Consider the following 26,560-nt stretch of genomic DNA (forward strand, 5'->3'; position numbering starts at 1 on the left):
ACCTTATTCATAACCCAATATTTTCTCCATGCTCATAAAATCCTATATAGATCCTGCTGTTCATAGACATTTTAGGGAGTTAATCATTATTTCACAAAAATGGGTCATGTTATGCTTACTTTTCTATATTTTTATTTTCTCACTCTTAGAAATAAAAATCCCTCTTGATAACCAGAAAGTCATTTAGTATGCCTCCAATATATTCTCTCCAATGGCTGTTTCATATTCCATGATACAGAAATACAATACTACCATTTACTCAACAATTTGGTTCATTGTATATTATAGAAACTAGTTATCTTAAGTAGAAAAAGATTTAATGTGGGGAACTCAGGACTTATGAAAGTATTAGAGGGACCCAAGTAGCAAGCTCTAGACTGGGCTTCCAGGAGTGGCTTCCACCATAATCCCACAGAACCTCCGTCTCCCCAAGGGAACCACTGTGTCTATCATAGGAAGATGCTGACTGGCTCCAGAGTCATGCTGAATACTTGAGCTGGAACTTGGGGGCATCGGTTAGCTACCATAAGAACTTTTGACTCCAGGGGCACCAGGGTGGCTCAGCAGTTGAGCATCTGCCTTAAGCCCAGGGTGTGATTATCTCGCCATGGCCAATCCTGTCCTATCCATTTCCCATTTCATATATTTTATTTTATTTTTTTATTTTATTTATTTATTTATTTATTTATTTATTTATTTATTTATTTAAAAGATTTTATTTATTCATGAGAGACATGGAGAGAAGGCAGAGACATAGGTTGCAAAATGGTAGTCCAACTCTGTCCTTTTTCATTAATGTTGTAAAAACTTTCTCACCTCTGCTATTTGGTTACCCAATGATACAGTTTATATGTATAAGACAAGAAAAATGCTAGGTTCTTTCCAGGTTTTTACCAGTTTTTGAAATAATGAATTGGTTCCCAGGCATCCTTCAATGGTTTTAGTGTCATTATGAGTCCATAAATTACATTTATTTGATGTGTTTCATTTCATTGCAATTGTGATTCTTGCTGATAATTTAATTGATCAGTGGCTATTTTTATGCCTGCCACTGTGATGGGTATCAAGTAATTTTATGTTGCTTTCATTTTTATTTCTCTAATTTCTAGTGCATTTGGGCATATTCATGTTTGTTGGGTCTTTTGACTTCAACTAGTGAATTGATTATTTGTGTCTCGGTTTCTTCTGTTGCTGGTTTTATCAGTTTTTAAGGGTGTTTTGTATAGAAAGAAATCCTTTGTGAGAATATAGTAGCACAAACATTTTTCCAGACATCTTGATTGCTACTAACTTTGTTTTAGTACCTTTGACTATGTATATTTACAATATATTTGTATATGGTCAAATATACCTGTCTTGTATTTTGTAGTTTCCTGTTTCTTAATATGGAAAGTCTCCCCCAACCATAGATTGTGCATGTGTAATCTCCTAGATATTTTTCTTCAAGTTTTAAAATTATTTTTCTTTTACATTTAAATCTTTAATTCATTTGCAATTTCCTTTTAAATTTAGTCCATTTTGATTTTCTTTCAGATGGGTAGCCAGTTGTGCCTGCGCTGTTTTTTTAAATAGTTCATTTTTTCCCCCATTGAACTACCACTTTAGCACATTTATGATAACCATTGTCATGTAATTATCAATTTTTTTCTCTGTTCCACAAATGCCCTACTGATTTGAATTTGTAAAGTGTATTGTATGACTGGTATCTTAGTAAGCCCCTCCACATATACACTCTCTCCTTTCTTACATTTTTATAGTTGCATTAGTTCTTTGGCATTTGTTTCCCGTGTGAACTTTAGAATCATTTTACTCTTTTTTTTTTTTTAAGATTTATGTATTTATTTATTTGAGAGAGAGAGAGAGATAAGTCAGAGGGGGCAAAGGGAGAAAGAGGGGGATTCTTTTTTTTTTTTTTTAAGAGGGGATTCTGAAGCAGACTGCACTGAATGCAGAGCCCAGACAGAGGCTCCATCTCAGGACTCGGAGATCATGACCTAAGCCCAAAACCAAGAGTCAGACGCTCAACTGACTGAGCCACCCAGGCCACCCCCATTTTACCTATTTCTAAGACAAACACTGTTGGACTTCTAATTGGAACTACATCTAATGTATATATTAAATGTATTAGAATTACCAGTTGCTTGTTTTAAAAGATTTTATTTATTCATAAAAGACACACAGAGAGAGAGAGAGGCAGAGACACAGGCAGAGGGAGAAGCAGACTCCACGCTCGATCCCATGATCCCGGGATCACGACCTGAAGCAAAGGCAGACACTCACCCGCTGAGCCACCAAGGCATCCCTAGAATTACCAGTTTCATATTTTCTTTCTTTCTAGGAACATAATATAATTTTCCATTTATTCAAATATTGTTTTGTGTGTTTCAATAGTGGTTTTGCCCCAGTTTTCTTCAGTATAGATCCTGAGTCTATCTTGTTAAATCTGTAACTACTTAGAATTGCTGTCACTGTCATAATTTGAGAGGATTTTATTAGCAGCATTAATAATTACAGAGACATAAGAAAAAACTTTCCAGGCAGAATGTCCAGTCACTGGAACTCCTAGCTAAGTTAAAATCTGCTTCTCCTGTTACCAGGAAGAAAAGGAGGATTTGCACCGAAGACGGTTCCCGTATGGTCTTTCTGGTGGTAGGGAGAGGGACCAGATGAGCCCTGAAAGACCAACAAAGAAGAAATCTGGAATGCTGCTATTTTACTTAACTTTCTAATGTCAGGCTTCTGTTTATGTGACAGCTCTTGACTTAATTAACCAGTTTTTCTGCTGGGTACATGGACCTGTTGGAGACTATTATAAAACATGCAGAGGTAATCCAGAGGAAGAATTTCCCCAAAAAGGATTTCGTCTATTGTTTTTCCCCCCTCTCTTAGAAATTCCATTTTGTTATTATAATATAGTTTGGTTGGTTTGTTTTGCAATGAAAACCTTTAAAAATTTTTTTCCACAGGTAAGTAATATAGTAAATGTACCCATTCATTCACTTTGTATATTCACAAATAATGAATTTGTGAATTCAGCCCACCAGAGGCCAGAGTATTGAATTTGGCATGGCAAGATTGAATAACTAATTGATACTCAACAGAATAATAGTTACCATCTGTGGAACAATTATTATGTATCAAGCACTCTGCTAGCATGCTTTTCAGTGTATCTTCTCAGTCAACCTTCAAAACAATACTATGGAGCAGTCGGGGTTTATTTCACCTGTATCTCATTTTTAACAATTAGGAAATTAAGTGCCAGAAGAATTTAAGTTACTTGTCCATGGTCCCATACCCTCTCACTTCCATTTCCCTCAAAGGAACTTTTAATAGATGATCTCATCTGGCTGTAGACTCTCCTAATGCAGAAAATTGAGCTTACAGAATTCATAAATCAAGGGACTTACCTATAAAATGCCCCCAAATTTTGTTTTACACAATAGATGGATTTCTCAGCCATGATTTTCATGTACTCATTTTGTCCTTAAATGTGGTCTTTGCTGTGCTGTGCTTTAATAGCACTTCCCTCTGTAGTTTCTAAGATAAACTTCTACATTTGTGTTTGGTGGGGAAGGTGAGAAAATAGAGAACCTATAGGCTTAGTAGTAGAATGTGAGGGAGGATGGTAGATAGAATGTGAAAGTATAGAAAGTGATCACTTGAGTCCATATTTGTCTTTATTTAAACTGTTGTTATTCTTTCTGACTATATAAAACAAAGGATTGAAGTGTTTTGCAATGTCATACATGAAAGTTTAGTACATAAAATCAAGAAAAGCAGAGCTGCTCTGGACAAGGAGTGGGTGGATGCTTAGGGGTCTGGCCCACGTCCCCACTCTATCCATTCTGATCACCTCTTGAAATTCTGGGAGTTCTACGGTTTGAAATCATTGATTTGGATTAAATTTGCTTCTAGCATACTAAGTATAACATCTTGAAATAAATTTTATAGTTATTTTTTTTTATTTTTTTTTATTTTTTTTTAAACTTTTTTTTTAATTTTTTTATTTATTTATGATAGTCACAGAGAGAGAGAGAGAGGCAGAGACACAGGCAGAGGGAGAAGCAGGCTCCATGCACCGGGAGCCCGACGTGGGATTCGATCCCGGGTCTCCAGGATCGCGCCCTGGGCCAAAGGCAGGCGCCAAACCGCTGCGCCACCCAGGGATCCCAAATTTTATAGTTATTATTAGAAGAAGTGATATAATGAAATAGCCCTTTCCTGAAAGATACCCAAGAAATTCTCAGTAGAGGATTGCAGTGTGCAGCTGTGGGTAAGATGATGGCTACCCTTTATTTTCTACCTACTATACTGTTCTTTCCTTTATTTCTTTTCCTAGAAATTAGAATTGTGACTTTTCTAATTAAAAAAATAATTTAAACATTTTTTTCTGGAGTTAGGAATTATATTTTAATTACTGGCTTTGTAGTCAAATACTTTCCCGTGAAAGGCTAGCTTTTTCAATTATATTAATGATAAGGCATGAAATAATAGGATTTAAAGTGCAATTGACCCTTTAGGTGCCTGGGTGGTTCAGTCGGTTGAGCATCTATCTGACTCTTGGTTTCACCTCGGGTCATCATTTCAGGGTCATGATCTCAGGGTTGTGAGATGAGTCCTCTGTGGAACTTGAGCTCAGCATGGAGTCTGCTTGGGATTCTTTCCTTCTTCTTCCCCCTCTGACCCTCCCCCCTTGTGTGCATGCCTGTTCTCTGTTTCTAAAATAAATAAATAGGGGACACCTGGGTGGCTCAGCAGTTGAGCATCTGCATTTGGCTCAGGGTGTGACCCCGGAGTCCTGGGATCGAGTCCCATATGGGGCTTCCTGCATGGAGCCTGCTTCTCCCCTCTCTATGTCTCTGCCTCTCTTTGTGTGTCTCTCATGACTAAATAAAATCTTAAAAAATAAAAAGGGAAAATTAAAAAAAATAAAACCTTAAAAAAAATAAAGTGCATTGGGCCGTTGAACAGTGTGAGGGGAGGGGTACTAGGGGTCCCAGCCCCCTACATAGTTGAAAACCTATGTCTAACTTTTGAGTCCCCCCAAACTTAACTACTAATAGCCTATTACTGAATGGAAGCCTTATCAATAACATAAACAGTTGATTAATACATATTTTGTATGTTATATGTATTATATACTATATTGTTATGATAAAACAAACTAGGGGAAAGACAATATATTTTTTTAAGATTTTATTTATTTATTCATGAGAGACACAGAGAGAGAGAGGCAGAGACACGGGCAGAAACAGGCTCCATGCAGGGAGCCCGACGTAGGACTGGATCCCCGGTCTTCAGGATCACGCCCTGGGCTGAAGGTGGTGCTAAACCACTGAACCACCTAGGGTGTCCTGAAAGACAATATTATTAAGGAAGAAGAGAACATGCATTTACAATATTGTACTGTAAAAAATCCACATATATGTGGGCCCACACACAGTTGAAACCATGTTGTTCAAGGGTCAACTGTACAGAAAATCAGTTTATAGATATTTACTACAGGAACAAGTACACAAACACTTTCTGCAGTTCAGTATTATGTATTTTCATTTTTTAATTCTTCTGGTCAAGGTACTGGTCTTTAAACAAATAATTAGCCTTACAGACTGAAAAACAAATAGAAGCACAATTGTTTGATTTCTAAATTGTTCTTTCTGTTATGGGTTTAACCTAAGCTTTAAGTAGTTCTCAACTCTGGTCTCACATCTGAATTATGGGGAATTAAAAAAAAAATCATCCCCAGGCTGCACCCCAGACCAACTGAATCAATTTCTGGAGGAGGATATACAGACATAAGTATTTTTAAAAAGCTCCACAGGTGAATCCAACATGAAGACAGAGTTGAGAACCAGCAAGTCTTTAACTTTTATTATGCTATACTTGTGAGAGATTAATAAATTGTGAACATTTTAACTTCTCTTTTTTCCCTTCCCCTCTCCTTTAACTTTCCTAACAAGGGCTAGCAGCGAAGGGGGCCAGGCCAGGGAAAGGATCCAGAGATAGGAAGTGCAGAGGATATGCACAGACAGATGGAGGCCAGCGCTTGCAGATTAAACTTCCTGGGAAAGCAGTATACATAAATAGACACCCCTTCTCCACCAAGGAAAGGAATATATTCTACAACTAGTTTCTTGCTTAGGGGCAGTGGAGCTAACTTGCATTATTTCAGGACATTGAAGGAAGCAAAACACAAGTTTCTCTCTGAAGCAGATTTATTTCATCTTGACAAACCAAGTATATGTGCTAGGTTTGTGTGTCTGGGCCATACCATTTTTCAGTCTAAGTGATATATTTCCTATAACTTTGAGTAAACCCTCTTCATCTCCAGTCACTAACCACAGCTTGGGACTGGTGCAGTTTAGCTCTCATTAACTCTTGAAAATGACCAAACAGGTCTTCCTTTTAGTACTGGCTTCTTTCTAAGAAGAAATTTTTTTTAAGTGGAATAAAACTGACGTAACAGGGCAGGTACACAATCAATAAACAAAAATCAGCTATATTTCTATACATTAGCAATGAACAATCTGAAAAGGAAATTAAGAAAATACTTCCATTTTTGATAGCATGAAAAAGAAGAAAATACTTAAGACTAAATTTAACTAAGGTGAGACTTGTTCACTGTAAACTATAAAACACTGCTGAAAGAAATTAAAGAAGACCTAAATAAATAGGAAAACATCCTGTGTTCATGGGTTGCAAGATAGTATTGTTAAGATGACAATGCTACCAAAGCAATCTATGTAATCCCTATCAAAATCCTAATGGTGGTTTTTGTAGGAAAGAAAAAGAAATCCTAAAATTTACATGAAATCTCAAGGAACCTCCAAGAGTCAAAACAATCTCAAAAAAAAAAAAGATGAACAAAGTTGGAAGTCTCACACTTCATGATTTTAAAACTTAATACAAAGCTACAGTAATCAAAGCAGTATTAAACTGGCATAAGAACAGAAATATAGACCAATGGAATAGAATAGACAGTATAAATAAACCCTTGCATATTTGGTCAATTAATTTTTGGCAAGGGCGCCGAGACCATCTGATGAGAAAAACATAGTCTTTTCAACAAATGGTCCTGAGAAAACTAGGTACCCACATGTGGAAGGATGAAGTTGGACTCTTACCTAACATCATATAAAAATTAACTCAGAATGGATTAAAGACCTAAATATAGAGATAAAACTATAAATTTTTTAGAAGAAGATATAGGAGAAAGTCTTTATGACCCTGGATTTTGTAGTAGTTTATGACATGAATAGCACAAGCAACAGAAGAAAAAACAAACTGTACCTCATCAAAATTTAAAACTCTGTGCATCCAAGGATACAATCAACAGAATGAGGGATCCCTGGGTGGCGCAGAGGTTTGGCGCCTGCCTTTGGCCCAGGGCGCGATCCTGGAGACCCGGGATCGAATCCCACATCGGGCTCCCGGTGCATGGAGCCTGCTTCTCCCTCTGCCTGTGTCTCTGCCTCTCTCTCTCTCTCTGTGACTATCATAAATAAATAAAAAATTAAAAAAAAATTCTTAAAAAAAAACAGAATGAAAAGGCAGCCCATAGAATGGGAGAAAATATTTGCAAACATATATTTGACAAAGGATCAGTATCGAGAATATATTTTTAAAAAACCCTACAATTCAGAGACACCCACCCCAACAATCCAATTAACAAATGGCAAAATAATTCAGACATTTCTCCAAAGAAAATATGCAGATGATCAATAAGCACATGAAAAGATGCTCAATAGCATTAGTCATCAGGGAAATACAAATCAGAACCATAATGGAATATACCTCATACCCATTAAGATGGCTATTATAAAATTTCAAAAACCCAGAAAATTAATAATGCTGATAGGAAACCTCTGGTTTCTGATCTGTTATGTAAGAAGTTTGGAAATCTTCATCATAATAAATAAAAAGCTGAACAGGGATCTCTGGGTGGCGCAGCGGTTTGGCGCCTGCCTTTGGCCCAGGGCGTGATCCTGGAGACCCGGGATTGAATCCCACATCGGGCTCCCGGTGCATGGAGCCTGCTTCTCCCTCTGCCTCTCTCTCTCTCTCTCTGTGTGACTATCATAAATAAATAAAAATTAAAAAAAAATTTTAAAAAGCTGAACAAACAAAAAAATCAACAATTCTTCTTAGGTCTGTGAGAGAAGTGATTTCACAGGGCAAACTGCCTGTGAAAACTGCTGCTTCCAATATTGGAGATAGACCAGTGGATATAGAGAATCACAACTTACGAGAGCAGAAACCCAGAAGCAGAAGCACTAATGAGTGCCAGCATAGGAAAAACCAAACTGTAATTGACAAATTGATGGAAGCTCAGTATGGACAATTCTGAGTGTTAAAACCTTCAGAGGAACTCAGACATGGAGAGGGCAGGGGCCCACACATTTGTGAAGTTTTTACCTCCAGTAGCTCAACTTTGTTCTCACAGTGAAGATCAAAGAACAAGGAGAACAAGGAGAAAATAGTAGCAAATATGGTAGCTACTAATCCAACCAAATCAGCAATTATTTTGAATATCAGTGGTCCCAATATGCCAGATTAGAACACAGAGATTTTCACAGTAGTTAAAAAATAAGACCCAAGTATATGTTGCCTGCAACAAGCACACTTTAAATATAAAAACACATAGAAATTCAAAATAAATGGCTGGAGAAAGATATACTATGCTAAGGCTGATAGAAAAAGCAACAGTAATTATATTAATTTCAGAAAGAATAGACTTTAGAGCAAAGAAAGTCTTCAGGGATAAAGGAGCATTACATAATGATGAAGGAGTCAATTCTCCAAAAAGACATAATAATCTTAACCTGTAGGTGCCTAACCACAGAGCAAAAAAATACATGGGGCAAAAAAATGATAGAAGTGCAAGGAGAAATAGACTGATCCACGACTATAATAGGAGCCTTCATCACCACTATCAGAAATGGACAAATCAGCAGGCAGAAAATCAGTAAGGACATATTTGAATTCAACAACACCATCAATCAACTGGATATAAATTTGACATCTATAGACTATTTTATCAACAACAGAATACACATTCTTCTCAAGCTTACATGGAACATTCACTAAGAGACCATATCCTGGACCATAAAATACACCTTAACTAATTTAAAAGGATAGAAATCATACATCTGATCTCACACCACAGTGGAATTAAACTAGAAACCAATAACAGATAACTGGAAAATCCTAAAATATGTGGAGATTAAACAGCATACTTGTATATAACACATGGGTCAAAGAAGAAATCTTAAAAATATTGGTGAAGATGTGGAGAAGTTGAAACCCTTGTGCATTGCTGGTGAGATTGTAAATGGTACAAACATTATGGAAACAGTTCAGTGGTTCCTCCAAAAGTTTTACTGGTTCTTCAAATAAAGAGACTTTACTGTATGACCCAGCAATTCCATTCCTAGATATAAACCCAATAGGGGTGAAAGCAGGAAATAAAACAGATACTTGAATGCCAATATTCATAGTGGCATTGTTCACAATGGCCAAAAGGTAAGAGTCAACCCAAGTGTCCATCTATAGATGAATGAATAGACCAAATGTGGTATGTGGTCTATACATACAATGGAGTATTACTCAGCCATAAGAAGCAATGAAGTTTTGGTGCATGGTACAACATGGATGGCCCTTGAAAACATTATGTTAAATAAAACTCACATAGAAAGACAAATATTGTATGATTCCAACTATATGAGGTATCTAGAAAAGGCAAATTGATAGAGACCAAAACTGACAGGAGGGGGTGGGGTCTGGGGGAGTTGTTGCTTAAAATGTATAAAGTTTCTATCTGGGATAATGAAAAAATGTCTGGAAATACTGGCAATGATTATACAAAACTGTGAATGTACTTAACACTACTAAATTGTACATTTAAAAATGGTTAAAATGGTACATTTTATGTATGTTTTGCCACAATAGAAAAGTGAAAAAACAAAACAAAACGGACATGATAGAGAAAATTAAAGTGCAATGAAAAGGAAGAGCCAGATATATGTGAGTGAGAGAAACAAAGCCAGGAAATCACAGACATTCAGGCACCAATTTTGGGGGTGGGGGGTGGGGGAGGAGGAAAGACAGTACTGGCAGGGTTAGAGACAATGTTAAGCAGGGTCTATGCCCAGCATGGAACCCTATGCAAGGCTTGATCCCATGACCCTGAGATCATGACCGAAGCCAAAATCAAGAGTTGGACATTTAACTGACTGAGCCATTCAAGGTGCTCCCACCATTTTTTTTTTTAACACCACACAGAAACAACAAACATGGTGAGCTCTGTGAAGTTAGAAAAGCATTTTGAACCAAACCTCCTTCTAAAATTTCAGGAAAACAAAACTCATGTCAAAATGAGCAATGGAAAATTAGTAAGGTCAACTCTATTGAAAACTCACTTTAAAAAAGAGTAAGAAACAATAATATGCCCACAATGAAAACTTGCCAGAAAGATATGATGAAAAATCAGATCAAAGCTGTAATGTTCTAAAACGGCTAAAAGAATGATATACAAATAACACACCACAGAATTAGAGAAACAACAACAACAAAAAAAGATCAGAACTCAAAGAAGAATTAGAATTTTTTAAAAGCATTTGGGGAAATAAAGATTAAACTATAAGGAACAAAAGAGCAAATAAGCCCAACAAATAAAGCCTTAAATGAAAGAGAAAATAAGAAGGAGGGAAAGTTTCAAAATGAGGAAATGAGTAAAAAAATTAAAGGGACTTGAGGGAAAGTACAAATATTGAAGACAGCAAAAGAGGGAGGTCCAACATACAGATAATAGAAGTCCCCAGGAAAGCAATCCAAAGCAAAGGAACCAACAATAAATATTAAAAACTATAATTAAAGACAACCTTCCTGGAACGTCTGTCCCACATGGGGCTCCTGTATGGAGCCTGCTACTCCTTTCTTTCTTTTTTTTTTTTTTTTAAGATTTTATTTATTTATTCATGAGACTAGAGAGCGGGGGGGGGGGGGGGCAGAGACGCAGGCAGAGGGAGAAGCAGGCTCCATGCAGCGAGCCCAATGCGGGACTCGATCTGGGGAATCCAGGATCACGCCCTGAGCCGAAGGCGGCACTAAACCGCCGAGCCCCCCGGGGCTGCCCACTTCTCCTCCTCCTGCCTATGTCTCTGCCTCTGTCTGTGTGTCTCTCATGAATAAATAAATAAATAAAACCTTAAAAAAAAATAAAGACAACTTTGCTGAAAGTTGAGGCTACATTTGAGGCTACATTTTGAAAGAAAGAACACACTGATTACTTAGGAAATATCAAACAAGAATGACCAATAGACATTGTCTAGTAAAATCACTGGGCTTAAAAAAAAAGACAAAGTTCTTTGGGTATCTATGCAAAAAGATTCTAACTTAAAAGGGAAAGAAAAGTAAACTATATCACACTTTTTGACAGCAACATTTTATGCTATGAATAAGTTGCAAAATATATTTAAGATTTTCAAGAAAATGCAAGCCAAGCATTTATATCCAGCAAAATTGACCTGTGATTATAAATGGCATAGGCAAACTGTAATCAGTGTGCAAAAACTCAGTGAATACTATTTCCATAAGCCCTTTCTAAGGAATCTACTAGAGGACAGGCTTTCACACAATCAAAATGACTAGAATAGAGAGAAATAAGGAACTAATGGTGAGCATTAAATGGATATTTACCTATAGAACTAAGGCCAAATGAGGGTTAAATGAAAAGTTCTATAGTATGCAATGGCTATAGAAGCTAATAATATAGAAAGAATACAACTATAATAAAATAGATACTATATGCAAAAAACTTTTCAAGAATCATAATCAGTGGCGGTAGTCTTAATATTGTTACTTTGAGATAATTGTATGTTTAATGTGAAATAAAGCAAATGAATAAATTTCAAATTAGTAAATATTCCAATCCTATTATTCTTGAGAACCAGAATTTTCCACATGGAAGAAAGGAAAGAAAAGGTAATGTAATATAGAAGAGGTTACATAAAAACACTGTAGTCCTGAAATTGAATTTGAAATATTAATATGAACTCATGAAGTATTCTAACCTACTTCTATCTTTTGGAAAGTCCTAGAAACAGTTACCAATCTAGTAGTAATGAATACTGCCAGTTCTCATATTGTCATCTTAAAATGTCAAGAAAAGAAAATAGAGCTTCTTGGAGAGATGGATGATTCCATGTGTCGGGCAGCAAATGTAAATGATGAGACTGGAACATCCTGTCATATCAGGTAGGAAGGAAGCTACCTACTGGCCAAAGATGCAATAATTTGAGCTTTAATAAGGACTGCAATTTCAGTAGATTAAAATCTATCAAGTATTTTTAAATCCATGAATTTTTAATAATATTAAGAAAGAAACTTAAAAGTTACGTTCTGAGGGTGACAATGTCTTGACAAGATTATCTTGAAATTGGAATCAATTAAAAGAAAGAAGCAAATATGTATCCTGACTTTACTATATGAACTTATCTCCTGGTAACCAAATACTAGATGAGGGGAAATGTCTCCTTATAAATGCATTCAGCTAATAAGTAAAGACAAAATGACAGAATTAAAATATCATTTTGCAATCCTCATAGGATTCATGGATATAAGAATTGAGTGTTATAGCTGCTAACCTTAGAAAAAACCAACACCAAGTATCACATGTCTCTTGATCAAAGAACACCCCACTACCTGAGGTCTTGTAAAACGGATCAAGCCTCAGTCTGATGAAGCCTCTGGATCAGCTGCTAATTTCCAGGAAATGCAGAGGAGAGGAATATGCTGAACTGCTCCCATAAAAGTGCAATTGCCGGACTGTGGGGAAACTCCACAGGTCAAAAGGCCTAAATTCTTCAACTGGTAATTGTAACAAAGACTTAAAAGGTACATCAAGCCAAAAACAAAAGCAAAAACAAGTAAGTGGGAAGATGCACTTGGGAGATAATATTGTAAAGAAACTAGCCAAAGTGATGATATAAAAGCCAGGCTAGTGGTTGCTTTTGGGAGGAAGGAGATTGGGGGCCCTTATGGGCTGGGCAATGGAGAGACTTCCCGGATGGCTGTCAGAGTTTTCTCTGTTGACCTGGGTGGTGACTGCCAAGATATTTACCTCACAATCCAAGTGAACAAATCAGGAAATTCTACAATATATGTCATTTCGGGTGCAAAGTAAATATTAGGCAAGCCAAAAAAACTTTTTTTTAAAAGACCTTGTAGGCATCCTATCCTAGTAAGAGATTAACACACAACAAAGGGAAGATGTCAGAGGAACCCTGGAGCTAAAGTTTCAGAGGTGGAGGTGGAAGATAGATACCTAGAAAAAAAAAAATCCCATGGACCCTCCTCATTTTACAGATTAAAAACCTGAGGCCCAGAGACAGTGAGTGTCTCATGCAAACTCCACAAAGCTAGGACCAGAAGCAGGTCTAACACCCAGGCCTGCCCATCTGGGACTTTTCCCACCACAACACAGACTTTGCGTCCTTTTACACTTTATTTTCTTTCCCTTTTCCTTTTTTTTTTTTTTTCCTTTTCATTCTTTTTTTCTTTTCTTTCTTTCTTTCTTTCTTTCTTTCTTTCTTTCTTTCTTTCTTTCTTTCTTTCTTTCTTTTTTTTTTGAAGAATTGGCTAGTTGCACTTTTTGCTTCTCCAGAATGTTCCCAAGAGGACGTTTCAAAGAATGCATTCAAAACTGGATCTTCTGGGGAGAGAGAAGATACAGAACTGCTTTCTCAGAGCTGAGGCTAGTTGGCCTGACAGCATTGCTGGGTGGGAAATTCGGGTCTGAGCCTTCTGGAGACTCTCTCTAACCTTAACACATTTTCTCTTTGCTTCTATAGCTCCTTCCCCCTTCTCCCTCCCTCTTGCCCTCTCCTTCATCTGGCTGGCTCTAGGTTCAGCAGACATTGACCATGCTTGCATATTTAAGGGTTTACAGGAACGGGGTCCCTGGGTGGCTTAGTTGGTTAGGCTTCAACTCTTTTTTTTTTTTTTTAAGATTTTATTTATTATTCATGAAAGACAGAGAGAGAGGCAGAGACACAGGCAGAGGGAGAAGCAGGCTCCATGCAGGGAGCCCGAAGTGGGACCCCGGGTCTCCAGGGTCACGCCCTGAGCTGAAGGTGGCGCTAAGCCGCTGAGCCACTCGGGCTGCCCGGGCTTTAACTCCAGATTTCAGCTCAGGTCCCGATCTTAGGGTCTTGGGAATCAGCCCCAAGTTGGGTTCCGTGCCGAGTGTGGAACCTTTTTGCGATACTCCCTCTCCCTCTGCCTCTCCCCCTGCTTGTGTGCACCTGCTCTCTCTAATAAAAATCTGGGGGGGGGGGGAGGTAACAGTAACTATATGTTTAACAGTAACTGGCTCTTCCGTAAGAGAGTTCGTTCGCCGCTGTATCTCACTGAACCCTCGCATTCCGATGAGGCACTCAGGTTAACCCCATTTTAGAGGTAGGAAAACCAAGTCACCTGCCCCCAGGTCTGCAGCTAGAGAAGGGTTCCCCTATTTCTTCGCCGCTGGAACCGAGCTGCACATGCACCGACTCCTCCTAACCCTGAAGGCGGGCGAGACTGGCTCCGAGGCCCAGAAGTGTGTCCTCCCGCGGGAGCGGCCCCACGCGGGCTCCCCGACGGCCACGTCCGAGTCCGGCGAGCGACCCCCTTTGTCCCGGGCCGGGCGGCGGGCGCCGGTGGGCGTGGCGGGGGCGGCCTCAGGTCCACTGCCCGAGCGCTCTGCAGGCGACATGCAAACGACATGCAAACGACATGCAAACGACATGCAAACGACATGCAAATGAGCGCGTGCGAGCCGCAGCCGGCGTCCGAGGGGGTCCGAGCGAGCTCCGCGCTCCCCGCCGCCGCGCTCGCCCCGCGGCCCGCCGCGCCCCGCGCCCCGCCCGCCCGCCCGGCGCCCCGCGAGCCCCGCCCCCGCCCCCGCCCCCGCCGAGCGCGGTGTCCCGGCTCCGCCGCCGCCTTCGCCGCGCCGGTGAGTGAGCGCGCCCCGCGCTTTTGTCCCGGCGCGGCCCCCGGGAGTCCCTCGGAGAGGGTGGGGGTCGGGGCGAGGGACCCCGGCTCCCCAGGTGGAGGGGAGGGGGGTGTAGGAGTGGGGGCGGGAGAGGGATGGGGATGGGGGTGGTGGGGGAGGAGGGACGGGGTGGTGGGGGGGACGGACGGGGGTGGTGGGGGGAGGGATGGGGATGGGGTGGGGGGGAGGGATGGGGGAGGGATGGGGATGGGGTGGTGGGGGGAGGGTGGGGATGGGGTGGTGGGGGGAGGGATGGGGATGGGGGAGGGATGGGGTGGGGGGAATAGGGGTGGGAGTGGTGGGGGTGCGGGGAGGGATGGGGCGGCGCAAGGGAACGACCCCAGCGGCTCCACGCAGCCAGCACTTCTCTTTTGGGGACCTCAGGTGAGCCGGCTGTCCCGACGGGGTGCTCATCGCGGAAGCCCTCGAGGAAGACAGGTGGGCCCCCTCCCGGTCCGGTCCCGAGCCCTTCGCAGGAGGACTGAGCGCCGCGGGAAGGTCTTCCCAGCCCGGAGTCTGGAAGGTCCGCCCGCGGGGGGGGGGGGGGGGCGGCCACTGGGCCCCAGGGCGCCGTCGGGGCCTTGCAGCTCCTTCCGCGGGCCCCTCCTCCCCTCCCTCTCCGCCCGCCGAGCTTCTGTGGTTGAGGGGTCCTCGCTCACCAAAAGTTTGGGGTAACGAATCCCCGGGATGCGTTAGCTGCCTGCGGTTGAGGTGGAGACTGTTCCTTGGAACTTGTGGCTCCTAACACCCCTCAAGCCCCGGAGGACTGAGTTGTTAGGGGGTCACTGTAGGGGGGAGGTGGAGTGATGGGGACAGGTTTTCTGCGAGGTGTCTGGTTGGGAGCAGCACCCTGTATATGATAACCTGAAGGAGAAAGACCCAGGCCTTGGGGGCTAGAGAGTGCAATTCAGGGAACTGCACTGGGGTGGGGGGTTACACTTGGGAAGTGGGCATGGTGCCCGCCTCCGGGCCGCTGTTTTTCACCATCCCTCCTCTCTCCAGGTGCAAAGAGCAGATTATGTGCAATGTCCCCATCTCACCCCCAGCACCCCAGCCTTTAGGTGCCTGCCCTAGAGCGAAATCCCCCTTTGCAAGTGGGGCCATGGGTTCTTCCCTGGCTTAGTGGATTCCTTTATGTCAAAGTGAATAGCTTGTCAATAAATTATCTCCAAATGGGAGGGCTGGAGAGGACCATTTGGGGGAACCCTTGACACTTCAAAGCCTCAGATATCCACAATACAAGTCTGTGGGGGAACTGTAGGTGCTTCCCGTAACCTTGTTGGATCCCTAAAGGGCATTTTGAGTTCTAGCAAAATAAAGTTTTGGTTTTCATCACTTTCTTTTCCTGCTCTCTTTTTCTTTCCCTTAAATTCTTGACCTCCTTCCCTTCTCTCTTCTGTGAGTCTGACTTTGTCTCTTCCTCACACTGCAGGGACTGTGGAGGGTGATGCTGTGGCACCATTGTGCCCTAGGCCACCATAGTGTGTTCCCTCCGCGTGCCCAGAGTGAGGCTTCCCCCTTTGTCTCCCACCCTCAGTGGGCCAAGGGCCTTGAGCCCTGGGGAGTTGGCTCTAGGTGGGGAGTGACTGGACACTGGATGCTGATTGGGTAGTAGGTACTCTGGGGGACTCGTGCAAGACCCTTTTCACTGGGGTGTACATGTCTTTTCCCCATTTACTGATAATATGAAACAATGCTGGTCTTCACACGCTGCTAGGCGTCAGCCTGGAGAACCACCCTACAGTGGTGAGGGGTTTGTGCTGGTCCATCCTTTCTCATTTGGTATCTTTTGTGCAATAACTGGCTAACTGAGGGGGTTGCTGGCTGGGGCTTTGTAGTATTTCTTTGTGTGAGATTTGCTGACCCCCTCAGCAATAGACTGTTTGCCCCGGGGGATATGTACAGAGCACCCTAGACCCTTGGGAAGTCCCTGGTCTAACTGGTAAGGTCAGGGTCAGGTGGGTCCACCTGGTGCTGCCTGAAGCTTGGTAGACACACAAGTACATTCGCTGCAAGGCAGGGGCCCCTAGCTGGCAGTTCCGGGGGAGTCTGCTGGGAAGGCTTGTCAGAAGATGAAGCTGGTGGCAGATGATGCTAACTAAGGGGTCTTGCAGTGCCAAAGATGGGGGAGGAGTCTTGATCTTGGCTGTTTTTGTTTGTTTGTTTGTATGTTTGTTTGTTTGTTTTTGCCAGCCTCAAAGGAATAGATTATGAACACTGGGGTCATCATGTATTCAGTGTCTGCAAGACCCCTTGCCTTTCCCCCCAAAATATGAATCTGGAGTCTAAAACTAGTTGGTTTTTTTTTTCTCTTTGCTTTTTAAAGAGGCTCAGAATGCAGGTAGGGATCCAGATAACCCACAAACATGTGGAGTTTTATTCAGTATCTCTCTGGGAACAGCACTTCTTGGTATTCTGGGAATATACACCAAGGCCACTTGGAAGCCCAACTGTCCTTCCCCCAGTTCAAACCAACACGCGCAGGTTGGAAAATCGTTCATTTTTAAAAGCTTCCTACCTGTCGTTTCTGTAAATGTAGTAAAATTTAGAGAACAAGCCTTAGAAAGTGACTTTTCCCACAGAAGCCATAGTCTTTGCCAATCTTGACTATTGCGTCATCTTCCTCTGACCTATAGAGGGGACACCCAGAGAACCCTGGAGAGGACCATTTGCAGGGGAAATGTGCAGGTGGACACCTGGGTGGCATGTGGGCTCGCAATGAAGAAACCATCCAGAAGTAATCCAGAATGGGGACATCTCATGTGTCACTGGGATGGTTCCCCTGCCATGTGGCTTCTGTCCCTTTCCCTTCACTCCCCATCCTCTTGCCCCACAAGCACAGAAGGTGAATGTGCGGTGCCTGGGTGTGCGGAGCCAGCCACTCGCCTCTCCCACCTGCACCATTCTGCAGATGAATGCCTAGCTCTCCGTCGAGTTTTGACTTCCTATTTTTCTGTTCATTTTAAGCCAAAATGGTAAGCAAGTGCAATTCTTACAATCTCAAGGTGAGGAGACCTCGGCGTTTGTCACTACACACCTGCTTACCTGCCCCGTAAGCGCCGCCTGGTGTGCCAGGGCCATAGCCCCTGTGAGATGAAAGCCAGGCCAGGGGGGCTGGGGCAGGCAGAGGGCCAGTAAGAACTGCTCCCTGTTTGCAGCTCCTGGGGATAAGGCTGCATTTCCAGATGCTCGCACCACCCTATTTTCATTGCCCTCCTGCCCACTGTCCCTTGGTGTCTGAGGGTGAATGCTCACAACGGGCACCCCACTAAGGAACTGTGGCAATATCTGTATAGATCCAACTTTTTGAATTCCCCACCACTGTCCCTATCCCCCCAGCGTTGGTACTTCTGTCCCCTTCCTCCCTTCCCCTCTTCTCCTCTTGGGTCCTGAGTGCAGAGCCCTCTGGACACAACAGCAATGAAGAGAGCTTTCCCTTTCTTTTATATCTGCCTCTTTACCCCCTTCTCCACTCTGGGCCCTCGGATCTGATGCTGATTTGTTAATCTAGGATCTTCATAGTCTTTTGGGAACCAAAAAACTACAGTTATGGGTTTTCATAGTTGAGGATGCTATTTATATATTTACTTACTTATTTTGTTTTCAGAGACTGAGATGTCAAGTACAGAGTAGCTCCTTCAGATTTCTGGCAGGAGGTAGCAGCACGAGGGTATTATGTGATCTTTGGTGTTAAACTTGGGTTCAGAGCCCTCTGGCTCACTCGCTGGCTCTGGTTCTTGGGCATGGTATTTAGCCTCTGTGAGTGCCTTCAGTTTCCTCATCTGAGGACAAGGGTGGTTATAAAAATTAAATGAATGTATGAATATAAGAGGCACAGAAGAAGGAGTAACTATTACCATACATAGAGTGGTGTTCTTTTTGTCTGTAGAATGACCTGTTCCTCAGCCAACAAACGTTAATTACAGACCTACCCTCCATCGGGCCCTGTGGAAGTTTATGAAACAAAGGTAGTACGCCCAAGAGACTTCGAGTCTATGTGGGGGGAAAGGCTAATATTTATGAAAAATTAGAAAACAGAGACTAGTTCTGTGCACAGACTCAGGGGAATTTAAGGGTGGCCAAATATTCAGAGCCAGAGTGAAAAGGCCTCAAAGATGAGGAGGAAGGAGGGTGGGCATGACTCCAGGGGTCAGGACCCCGAAGGGAGGCGGGTACTGACCAACAGAGGGGAAGGTGGGAACACTTGGCTCTAGTGTCCAAAAGCTCCAACTCCTCCTTTGTTGGACCCTGAAGCAACACCTTTGACCCTGCGGTGAGCTCTCAACCATGCAGGCCTGCTTGTTCTGAGATTTATTTGGGGGATGGTTTTCATTCCAGGCTTGTTTTTCCCTCTGCTGCCCAGAATATTCTTGGAAAAATTTTGTTTTAATTTTACACTGGATCAAAAATAATGAGAAGCAAATCCACAGCCAGACCCATGGAAGACTTTTGGGTTGCCAGGGCTTTATGTTCTTTTCTCATGCTTCATTTATTGTAGCTCATTTCCTGGTTCTGGAATGGCAGGCATTAGGGCTGGAGGAGACTGGTCCACCTGACACCTGCATCATACTGAGGCCAAGCAATTGGGTGGCGGAAGCGGAAGCAGCCAGAGTTCTTATCACCCTGCTCCAATGGTGATGGGTGATGAGGTGGGAGGGCCTGACCTAGGCCAGAGGTTAGATGCAATTTGGTTCCATCATCTCCACCTGGTTCTCCAGGGGCTGGAAGGCTGCCTTCTTTGGTCTAGGGCTTACTAATGGGCTGAATTGAAATGCTCAGCGAAAGATTCTAAGGGACTTCCCACTGCTGTTCTGCAAGAGGGCACTTTCTACTCCTCTACCCACCTTTGGCGGTTACCTCTTCTTCGTGGTTAGGTATAACCATCCTAATTTCTCTCCTGAACTTTATGCATGTTTCCAGCTGAGTGCTAAGCCTAGTCATAGAACCCGCCTACGGTGGACCTAGCCCTACCCTTGCCCATTATCCAGGGTAAGTTCCATTCGATGCATCCATATTAGGGTCAGCAGAGCAACCATTTCTGTAGCCACTTGGTTGCTAACCTTGTGGAAATGAATGTATAAATGGAGAGGCAACGGGTTGTGTCAGAGTGCCCGGAGAAACACAGCGCTCACCCTGTGCCTCTCACTGCTACCAGAAGCTTCTGTCTTCACAGTAGGCATGGTGTAATTAATGCAACCGCTACTAACTTTACCCCATCGCCTTCCAACCAGTGGTGTTTCAGGGAGTTCTTAGACCTTTTGTTGTGATGGGACAGCCACGTAGGGCTCCTGCTGGTCACAGATGAGAGGACTTCAGCAGCTCAGTCCCTCCTCCGGTGGGCTCTCTGGTTATCCTAGGCAGAGGATCCCTTGGTTTTACTTGGGTATTGCTATTGCTCCTAACCAGGCCTTTGCTAGTGCTTACTTAGAGTATTACCAGAGCCTCTCTGTGGCACAAATACATCTTACGCTTGGTAACTTTGTTAATCTTTTTTTTTTTAAAGATTATATTTATTCATGAGGGGGGGGGAGAGAAAATATGAGCAGAGGGAGAAGCAGACTCCCTGCTGAGCAGGGAGCCCAATGTGGGACTGGATCCCAGGACCCCAAGATCATGACCTGAGCAGAAGGCAGACACTTAACGGACTGAGCCACCCAGGCGCCCCGACTTTGTCAAAGTCCAGCCTGACTGCCTCACTCCACCTTCAGAAACCTTTGGTGGAAAAAAAAAAAATTGAAAAAAAAAGAAAGAAAGAAAGAAAAGAAACCTTCAGCGGGTCCCTGCTTCTCACAGGACAACCTTACCCTGAAAATCAAGGGCCTCTATAATCTGACCCCCACACCAGAGAGATCCTTTCACTTATTGTCCTTGAACCTAATGTATACACTTTCCTCCTGAGTTTATCTTCTCCTGGAATATTCTTCACTCGGCTCTTTGACTAACACGTCCTTCTATCCTTAAACATTTATTCAGGGAATTAATTAAATTCCCAATACCTGTCAGGCACTGCCCCAACATGGAGGCTGGCTCTGACCTCTTCAGCTTCAAATTCTTTTCCTTGTTCAAACTTCTGTAGCAATGAGTTCCTGCAAAATTCTTTTGGTGGTGACAGATCGTTTATTATTTTGGAATGTTTTTTTAATCTTTTATTTATTTTTTTTTTATGGTAAAAGTTTAGATCTATAACTCCATTGAAAAAACTTCAAAGGAAGGACATGCCTAATGCCTCTATTTTCTCCTGGTGTTGGTTCCAGAACTAGCTGATAACAAAGTCCCAGTGGGAGCCTTGTTAGTAAAATAATTTGTGCCTCCCGTGTAGCCAGCCCAGATTACCTGGGTGGGGTCAGGGAATCTCTGTTTTTCCAGAGCTCCCCAGCTGTTTCTTGTGTCAACCAGATTTGGGATTCCATTTTGGTGGATTTTTCATTATGCGATTATTTCTGTGATTTGTGTATGAGGAAGGATTGTTAAAATTAACAGAAACCAACGCTAGCTAATGAGGAAGAGAAAGGTAATCGCTGTGTGGTGAAAGATGACCCTGCATATTTTCTTGATTCCAAGTTACTTTATTTTTATTTATTTATTTATTTTTAAGATTTTATTTATTTATTTATTCATGAGAGACAGAGAGAGAGAGAGAGAGAGAGAGGGGCAGAGACACAGGCAGAGGGAGAAGCAGGCTCCATGCAGGGAGCTCAATGTGGGACTCAATCCTGAGTCTCCAGGATCAGGCCCCGGGCCAAAGGCGGCGCCAAACCGCTGAGCCACCTGGGGATCCCCCAAGTTACTTTAGGCTGTAAGATTCATATCACTCTATAGTTTCTTAGGAATAAAGCATTTCCTTTAATAAACACAATTTTAGAAAATTTTCTAAATTACAGTATGCCTTTATTCATAAAATTATATGCCGCTTTCCTCATCATTATCGCAATCAAAATACTGAGATCCTTCTGAATTGTGTTTGTCTATGACAGTTACACATGTTTTCAAAATGAAATACTGTTTTTTCCTAATTTGTGCTCTTGAGTTTTGAATGTTGACTCCGCCTTGAATTCCTGGGATAAGTTCTTAGGTAAGTGTTTCATCATGATGTAATTAAAAAAAAATACCCCGTTGGGCTTTGATTTTCTAATATCTTATTGGGTTTTATTGCATTATGGTGAGAACCATAATTATTGTCTTTGCTGTCCTTGGCCAGTTTTGTATGCGACCCTGATTCTGACATCATAAGCCCTTTTAGGGTTAACAGAATAATTCCGAGGGAAGTTAAATAATACCAGAGTTTTATCTATGTTTCCTTTAGGTCAAACTTACAGTTCAGGTTTTTCTAGAAGTAAATAATGTTGCTAAAAGTCAAATATCTTCTGAAAGTTAACCAGAAGCTTTGAAAAAATTATTGTTCAGTACCCAACTGATCATGTGTTGCACATGAGTCAGTAATACCAAATTTTCCTAGCTTTGAAAAGTCTATATTCTGATAAATTTGGCAGTTCTTGCTGCCATTTGATTCCATTGCTTGACAAGTGGCGGGCGTTGTTTTAGATTCACAATAACTTTTCTTTTCAATGCTGCCTCATGATGGAATCTTTTTTTTTTTTTATGGAATCTTTTTTTTTTTATGGAATCTTTTTTAGACACTTTTTTTTCTTTCTCACTTTAAAAAAATTGAGGTATAATTTACATGCAATAAAACCCACCTATTTTATTTTAGTATACAGTTACGAGTTTTGACAGCATATATAGTCCTATAAGCACCACCACAATCAAGATGCAGGATTCGATTTCCCAGAAGATTGCCTCATGTACTTTGTAGTCAGGTCTTCCTCTCCTAAAAGACCTTAGGAGCCACTGACCTGTTTTCTATCTCTATGGTTTTGCCTTTTTTCGGGAATGTCATGTAAATGGAGTCATATGATATGCAGCCTTTTTAGTTTGCCTTTTTTTACTTAGCACCACGTGTCTGAGGTTCATCCACACCGTTGGGTGTTCGGTAAGGTTGCCCCTTTTTGTTGAGTTTTATTTCATTGTGTGGATGTACCACAAGGTATTTATTCACCAACTGAAGGACATTTGAGTTGTTTCCAGTCTGGGGTGATAATGAATAAATCACTATAAATATTAGCATACAGGTTTTTATGTGAACATAGATTTTCATTTTATTGCTGGTAGTACGTACGGTAAGTGTATTACAATAACATATCAAGCTGTTTTGCAAAGTGGCTGTACCATTATGCATTCCCATTAGCAATGTTCAGGGGTTATAGTTTTCCACATCCTTGTCAGCACTTAGTATTTGTCAGATTTAAACATTTTAGATATTCTAATACGTGTAGCCTTATCATTGTGGTTTTAATTTGCATTTCCTTAATGACTAATGATGTCGAGCATCTTTGTTATTTGCCTTGTTTGCTATCTATATATCTTCTTTGGTGAAGTATCTGTTTAAACCTTTTGCCTGGGTTTTGTTGGATTGTTTCCTCATGGTTGAGATTTGAGACCTATATCTATATTTCTTTTATATTCTGAACATGAGTCTTTAATCAGGTACCAGTTTGGCAAATATTTTCTGACTGTCTACGGCTTGTCTTTTCACTCTCTTAACAGTGACTATTATTGCAGAGCAGATTTTAATTTTAATGAGTCTAACATCAATTTTTATTTTTATTTATTTTTATTATAATTTTTTTAACATCAGTTTTTAAAGATGTATTCTTTTGGGATTGTATCTGAGATCTGTTTACCTAATACAAGGTCATTAAGATTTTCTCCAATACTTTAAGTTTTTATTTTAATTTCAGTTAGGTAACATGCATTGTTATATTAGTTTCAGGTGTACAGTATAGTGATTTGACAATTCTATGCATCACCCGGTGCTCATCGTGACAAGTGCACTGCTTCATCCCCATTACCTATATCAGCCATCCCCCCATTCTCCTCCCCTCTGGTAACCATCAGTTTGTTCTCTATAGTTAAGTGTCTGTTTCTTGGTTTGTCTCTCTCTCTTTTCCCTTTGTTTTGTTTCTTAAATTCCACATATGAGTGAAATCATATGGTATTTATCTTTCTGACTGATTTATTTTCTTTAGTGTTATATTCTCTAACTTCATACATGTTGTTGCAAATGGCAAGATTTCATTCTTTTTTATGGCTGAATAATATTCCATTATATATATATATACCATGTCTTCTTTATCCATTCATCAATCAATGGTTATTTGAGCTATTTCCATATCTTGGCTATTGTAAACAATGCTGCCATCAACATAGGGGTGCATGTATCCCTTTGACTTAGTGTTTTTGTGTTTCTTGGGTAAATACCCAATAGTGTGATTACTGGATCATAAGGTAATTCTATTTTTAGCTTTTTGAGGAACCTTTATGCTGTTTTCCACAGTGACTGCACCAGTTTGCTTTCCTACCAGCTGTGCACAAGTGTTCCTTTTTCTTCACATCCTCACCATTGCCTGTTATTTCTTGTGTTGTTGATTTTAGCCATCCTGACAGGCGTGAGGTGATCCCTCGTTGTAGTTTTGATTTGCATTTCCCTGATGACGAGTGATGTTGAGTATCTTTTTATGTGTCTTTCTTTTGGCCATCTGGATGTCTTCTTTGGAGAAATATCTGTTGATGTCCTCTGGACATTTTAAAATTTGTTTTCTGGGTGTTTAGTTTTATAAATTCTTTATATATCTTGCATACTAACCCTTTATTGAATATATCATTTGCAGATATCTTCTCACATTCTGGAGGTTGCCTTTTAGTTTTATTGATTGTTTTCTTCACTGTGCAGAAACTTTTTATTTTGATGAAGTCCCAATAGTTTATTTTTGCCTTTGTTTCCCTTACTTCAGGAGAGATGTCTATTTAGAAGTTGCTATGGCTGATGTCAAAGAAGTTATTGCCTGTGTTCTGTTCTAGGATTTTTATGGTTTCATGGTTTCACATCTAACATTTAGGTTTTTAATCCATTTTGAATTTATTCTTGTGTATGAGAAAGAAAATGGTTCAGTTTCTTTCGTTTGTTGCTATCCAGTTTTCCTAACACCTTTTGTTTTTGTATTTTTTTTCTAACACCTTTTGTTGAAAAGACTTTTTTCCATTGGATGTTCTTTCCTGCTTTGTTGAAGATTAGGTGACCATATAGTTGTGGGTCCATTTCTGGGTTTTCTATTCTGTTGCATTGATATATGTGTCTATTTTGGTGCTAGGAACATACTGTTTTGATTACTACAACTTTGCAATGTAACTTTAAGTCCAAAATTGTGATGCGTCCAGTTTTGTTTTTCTTTTTCTTTTTTAAAATATTTTATTCATGAGAGACAGGCAGAGACACAGGCGGAGGGAGAAGCAGGCTCCATGCAGGGAGCCTGATGTGGGACTCAATCCCGGGATCCCGGGACCACGCCCTGAGCCAAAGGCAGATGCTCAACCATTGAGTAACCCAGGTGTCCCTGCTTTTCTTTTTCAAGATTGCTTTGGCTATTTGTGGTCTTGTGGTTCTATACACATTTTAGGATTGTTTTTTCTAGTTCAGTGAAAAATGCTGCTGGGATTTTGATAGGGATTGCATTAAATATGTAATTCCTTTGGGTAGTATAGACATTTTAACAATATTTGTTCTTCCAATCCATGAGAATGGGATGTGTTTCCATTTCTTTGTGTCCTCTTGAATTTCTTTCATCAGCGTTTTACAGTTTTCAGAGTACAAGTCTTTCACCTCTTTAAGTTTAGTCCTAGATATTTTATTGGTTTTGGTGAAATTGTAAATAGAATTCGTTTCTTAATTTCTTTTGCTGCTTCATTATTGGTGTATAGAAATGCAGTACCTTTCTGTGCGTTGATTTTGCATCCTGCAGCTTTACTGAATTCATTTATTCTAGCAAATTTTTTTAGAGTCTTTAGGGTTTCCTGTATATATATATATATATATATATATATATATATATATATATATATATTTGTATCATGTCATCTGCAAATAGTGAAAGTTTTACTTCTTCCTTACTGATTTGGATGCCTTTTATTTCTTTGTGTTGTCTGATTGCTGTGGCTTGGACTTCCAGTACTATATTGAATAGAAGTGGTGAGAGTGGACATCCTTGTTTTGTTCTTGACATTAGGGGGAAGTTCTCAGTTTTTCCCCATTAGGGATGATGTTAGCTGTGGATTTTTCATATATGGCCTTTATTATGTTGAGGTGTGTTTTCTCTAAACCTACTTCTTGAGGGCTTTTATTGTGAATGGATGTTGTACTTTGTCAAATACTTTTTCTGTGTCTATTGAAATGTTCATGTTTCTTATCTTTCTCCTATTGATATGATGTATCATGTTGATTGATTTGTGAATATTGAACCACCCTTGCATCCCCAGAATAAATTTCACTTGATTGTGGTGAATGATTATTTTAATGCATTACGGAATTCAATTTGCTAGTATTTTGTTGAGGATTTTTGCATCTATGTTCATGAAAGATATTGTCTTGTAGTTTCCCATTTTTGTGGTGTCTTTATCAGGTTTTGATATCAGACT

General features: G+C 41.0%; 1 long non-coding RNA gene across 1 annotated transcript; it reads right to left on the reverse strand.

The window, feature by feature from the left end:
• Positions 1–5,301: 5,301 nt before the first annotated feature.
• On the reverse strand, positions 5,302–15,527 carry LOC121500688. Its single transcript, XR_005990438.1, has 3 exons — positions 15,411–15,527; positions 14,476–14,739; positions 5,302–5,354 (listed from the first exon to the last, which is right to left on the reverse strand). It is a non-coding gene; the product is annotated as an uncharacterized LOC121500688 (long non-coding RNA).
• Between the last annotated feature and the right edge of the window lie 11,033 nt (positions 15,528–26,560).

This window comes from Vulpes lagopus, chromosome 1 (genome assembly GCF_018345385.1).
Source record: "Vulpes lagopus strain Blue_001 chromosome 1, ASM1834538v1, whole genome shotgun sequence".
Lineage (NCBI taxonomy): Eukaryota > Metazoa > Chordata > Mammalia > Carnivora > Canidae > Vulpes > Vulpes lagopus.